General features: G+C 35.6%; 1 long non-coding RNA gene across 1 annotated transcript; it reads right to left on the bottom strand.

The window, feature by feature from the left end:
* Positions 1-1599: 1599 nt before the first annotated feature.
* LOC104225255 (uncharacterized) lies at positions 1600-4157 on the bottom strand. Its single transcript, XR_011405072.1, has 2 exons — positions 3659-4157; positions 1600-1851 (listed from the first exon to the last, which is right to left on the bottom strand). It is a non-coding gene; the product is annotated as an uncharacterized lncRNA (long non-coding RNA).
* Between the last annotated feature and the right edge of the window lie 1266 nt (positions 4158-5423).

Below are 5423 nucleotides of genomic sequence, written 5' to 3'. Positions count from 1 at the left end.
TTCATAAAAACTTCTTCATCTAAGTCCCCATACAAGAAAGCATTATTAACATCTAGTTGGAATAGTGGCCAATTTCTTTTAACAGCTACAACAATTAAAGTTTTAACAGTAAGACATTTTAACTACATGTGAAAAGTTTCATGAAAGTCTATGCCTTCAACCTGTGTATCACCCCTTACCACAAGCCTAGCTTTATATCTCTCTATGCTCCCATCAGCTTTGTACTTAATTTTGTATACCCGTTTGCAGCCAATTGGCTTCTTGCCCTTGGGTAACTCAACTATGTCCCAAGTACCATTAGTCTCCAATGCCTCAAACTCTAGTCTCATAGCATTCTGCCACTCAGGGATAGCTGTTGCCTTAGAATAAGTAGTAGTCTCAAATGCATGATGCTCACTAGAAGTAGACATAACAGCTGAATTAGCAGAGCTAGAGCCATGAGTTGGTAGGTTGTAGACATAATTCTGTAGATACGAAGGAGGACTATGAGGTCTAGATGATCTCTTTAAGGGGGGAATTCAGATTCTGAGAAATGGAGATTAAGAGAAGTAGGAGATCTGCTCTTATATATTTCAGAAGCGGAACAAGTAGGATTAGAGGGATGAGGAGAGACAGGAGATGCAACTGGTGGAGCAAGGTAGAAGAAGTCATGGAACAAAGAAGAATTCTGCTTAGCAGAGTGACCAAAACATGCAAAAAATGGTAAATTTGACATAGTAAGGGAAGTAGAGCCAGATTGAATAAAAGGAAATATATGTTCATGAAATATAATATCTCTGGAGATAAAATAGACTTTATTCTGTAAATCATACAGTTTATAGGCTTTCTTCCCAAAGGGATAACCAATAAACACACAAGGAATGGCCCTAGGCTGCAGTTTGCCCCTATAAGATTTTGGAATAGTGGAGTAACATAAGCATCCAAAAGATCTAAGATTTGAGTATGTGGGGAGTTTGTTATATAAGATTTCATAGGGACTCTTGTCCTTTAATACACTAGAAGGGAACCTATTTATCAGATAGGTGGCTGTGAGTATGCAGTTTCGTCAAAATCTAAGAGGGAGGCTAGATTGGAAAGGATGGGCTCTAGTAGTTTCCAAGAGATGTATGTGCTTCCTTTCCACAACTCCATTTCGTTATGGAGTATGAGGCCATGTTGTCTGATTCAATACCCCTTTCTTAGAGAAGAACTTTGATCCAACAACGTTGGATCCCAATTCTAAAGCATTGTCACTTCTTACATTTTGAACTTTCAATTAGAATTGAGTTTCGGCTATGGCAATGAAGGCTTTTAAGAGATCAAAAGCATCGCTTTTGGCTCTCATTAGGTGGGTCCGAGTGGCTCTGGAAAAATCACCAACAATGGTCATAAATCTAGTATAGGTATGTCAGTGATATGGACCCTAACTGTTAATGATTAACTGAAAAGGTTTTGTGGTTTGTATACTACTATCAGGAAATGGTGATCTTGTTTGTCTAGCTAATGGACATATTAGACAAGAAAAAGACTGTTTGGAAGATAACTGTGACCCAAGCATGGAGATGTGTTTCATTCTAGAAAAAAGAAAATACCCAAGCCTATAATGCCAAACTACATCCATTTCATTGATATTATTCGGAGTTGCATTAGTATTTACATGTGTTTCATGAGCATCAACAACAATTACATTCTTTACATTTGCTTGTATCTCAGGAAAAACACAGATAAGGGAAAAACAAGGGAAATAACAGGGGAAGTAACAATAGATGAGTAATAGGATGTGGTACTGGCAGAAGCAATAGGAGGAAGTAAAAGTTTATGGAGACTGTGGTCCAATTTACTAAGAACCAGAGGCATCTTCAGAGAAGGGGCCTGTATAGCACAAAGAGTTCTGGTAAACAGAATAATCACATTATATTGTTCTAACAGCTTATGAATTGAAATAAGATTGTATTGAAAGGAAGGAAGATAAAGAACATGATGAATTGTGAAATTTGAAAATAAAGTCAAGGATCCTACTAAATGAACTTTGACTTTGTAACCATTTGGAAGAGAAACTAGACAAGGTACAGGTAGTGTTTGCAGATTAAAAAGTAAATCCTTATAAGAGGTCATGTGATCAAAAGCTCCAGAGTCTATAGTCCAAATAAAACTATCTACTTGTGAAAGCATGCATGACTTGAGCGGAATACTTTCTGATAACAACTTACCAGCAAAGTTAGCAGAAGCCATTAGAGTGGGAGTAGAGCAGGAATCGACAGAAAAATGGGATTGTTGCAGTAACATCATCATTTGGGAGAATTGATCTTGTGTCAGACCAGGGACCATTGAAACATTACCAGACTTAGATGGCTTGACAGAATCAGAAACCATATTAGAATCCACATTAACAGGAGGACCAGGAGAGTTCACTTCAACATGAGCTGCAGTTTCCTACTGCCAGGCCCTTTTGTAAACTTGAAGTTTGGAATATACCTATGTAGTTTATAACATTTATCAATGGTGTGACCTGGTTTCTAATAATTTTTGCATGTAAGGGGTCTTTGAACATTCTCACACTCCTTTTTTTCACTTCACTAACCCTCTTAAAATTAATAAAAGGTTTTAAAACTCGAAAGGGTTTTCAAATTGAAAGTGACAAAATTGTGTTCAAAAAATTTTTCAGAGCCGCTACCTGATATTTGGTTTAAAAATAACTTTTTAAAAATAATTTTTCCTTTTAAAAACACATATAGACTCTAAAACATAGTCTGCACCAGAGATTCGGAGAAAGGAGGTTCATTTGATTCGGGAGGAGGTGTTAGGCATTCCTCGAGTCCCGCAACTAATACGGTTGCATACTTAATCTAGTTGGATTTAAAGAAAACTCAAGTTGAGGCAAAAACACACAAAGAAAAATAAACACACAAGAGGCTCGAGGTCGTTCCCACCTAAATACAAAAAAAAAATAAGAGAAAAATACTAAGAGTACTATGCTCCCTCCACGATGTCCGTCACGGCCTCCCATTACATTCACTATGAGGCATACCTCGTATAAAAATATATACAAAATCTATGGGCATTCCCCTAAATAAGATAATAACTAAGGAAACGATCTTTAGCCTTAGAAGCCAAAAAACAAAGAAAACATCTTAAAAGTTGCCTACCCGGGCGTGGTCGGCCTAACATGCACCTAGCGATTAAAGCAATAAAATAAACTAAAATAAAATAAGACATTCCTTTCATACTCATTTTTCTTTCAACGCTTCACATCATTCATCAAGCCTAAATCACTTAATTCTAATTAATTGGATTCTTGTCTCATTCAATACCACTCAACGCCCAACTAATGCTCACGATCAGTTAGATTAGCCTAAATTCTCTTTGTAATTTTAGAATTATTTTCTTAACATTATAACTTCTTTGTGAGCTACGATGTTTTTTCAATTCCAATGTACTATAAAATAAAGAAAATCATGTCAATGTAATCAATCCAATCTCCTGATGTACTCCTCCGTTGTTTACACAATTTCAAGGCAACAAGCTAATTAAGAAGCATCATGGAAATTAATAGTTAATTAACATCAACTGACTAATTAAATAAAGGAAATACATGCTAACACAGAAGAGTCACAATTAATTAGAGCTATTCATCAAACGAGCGTAATAAGCTGAAATAAAATGGGTTTGAGAAATGGACCTTTATTGAAACCAAAATTTCTTTCAGAATTTGATTTAAGAATGCCTCTGAGTATGACACCGAAAAGCAAAAACAATTGACAGCAAACTTGCACTAAATTGAAAATCAATTCACGCCTCTGATCGGACCTTGAACAGAAAAGTGTCGACCGGGGCACTCGAACAATACTCGACGTTACTCAACAATTAATGGCGAAACAACCATGAAAATGGCTTGTTAGGGAGGACCCATGGCAGTTTTGGGGACAGATCTACAATGGCTCTACTGGTGGTGGCTGGTGTCGTATCTATGGTATTTTGGCCTGATTTTCTGTGAGAGCAATAACAGAGAGCCAAATCCTAAAATGGGTGTTGTCTCTGTCCAAAAGCCGATGTTCTGTGTCGTCTCTCCCCGTTCTCTCATGTCTTCCTCTCTCTTTATGTAATGTGTGTTTGGTGTGAGAACATTCTATCAAGAGTGGCATCCAATGTGCTGTGATTAATTGGGGAGCAAGGAAAATGTTATGGATAAGATCAAATAAAAGAGAAAAATGACGTGTGAAATTGTTTATGGGCAAGAAAGGAAAATTGTGTGCATGTGGAATTAGGAATATCTGGAATGAAAATTTCAAAAATAAAAGTAAGCATGTGAGTCCAAAATATGAGTGTTTTAGTGTGCAGAAGTGAGTGGAATGTGATGACCAAGAATTATTCCAAAATTGGATAGAGTGGATTATTTTCTCAATGAAAATGTAATTGGTTCGTTTCTTCTTCTTCTTTTTTTTTGTTTCTTTTTCTTTTAGAATTAAAGCCAAAAGGAGATAACTATTTTTAGACTAAAATAATTAAATGAACTAGAATAAATGTAACCAACTTATTTGTTAAAATACTAGATTAAAAGAAGACATATTTTCATAATTTTTTTTTGTAAATTAAAACTAAACTAGTACTAAAAATGTGATTCTTTTTTGTGGTTTTCAATTTTTATCAAAAGTAAGACAAGCCAAAAATAGTTATACAAGAACACCACCTACTCAAAAAAAGGAAAAATATTTTTGTAGTTTTTATTTTTTTATGATAAAATAAAGCTAAAAATGAACTAATAGTTAAAATATCAATATGAAATCTAAAATGAACATCTAAGCACTAAATGGTATAAAATTTTGGGGAGGGTCAAAAATTACATGTCTACACTTTGACTGGAAATACGAAGAGTTTTCAGACAAAGAACGACGAGACAAATTTTTTGACCTCACCCTTATTTAAAAGAGAATAAAACTAAAAGAAAGATAATGCGACCGAGTCCTGATTTTGGACAACCTACATATCCCAGATTATAAAAGAATCAGGTCACGTGTAGTTCAAAAGTGAATGAAGTGATGGAGCATGATGATATGAGAGAAGAGTCGAGTGAGGTACCGTTCGAGGTTCCGGTCCGCGTTCCCTGCCATTACATCAAAAATAAAAGCAAAAATTACAACAAAAATGAAAGAAAAATACAAGATCCTATCTACTTCTTATATCAAATCTTCCTTGAACCTCTACTTGAATCTTCAACATGAAACTGAAAAATCAACTCTATTCTTTAGGTGGGCATCCTATTGACTTGAACTTGAAGAAAACTAAAAGTTGACCATATTCTTCAAGCGGGCATCTTGCTGCTTGCACTTGAAATAAATTTGAACTTGGGGTAGACTTGAGCTTGAAAACCTTGTTCTTTAGGCGGGCTCGTGCTACTTCTGATTTGAACTAAAAAAAGAACTGGAGGTTGCCCCTATTCTTCAGGC

The sequence above is a fragment of the Nicotiana sylvestris genome, chromosome 2, assembly GCF_000393655.2.
Source record: "Nicotiana sylvestris chromosome 2, ASM39365v2, whole genome shotgun sequence".
NCBI classification, from domain to species: Eukaryota; Viridiplantae; Streptophyta; class Magnoliopsida; order Solanales; family Solanaceae; genus Nicotiana; species Nicotiana sylvestris.
Note: the sequence above shows the minus strand (reverse complement) of the source record. Positions and strands in the feature narration are given on the sequence as shown.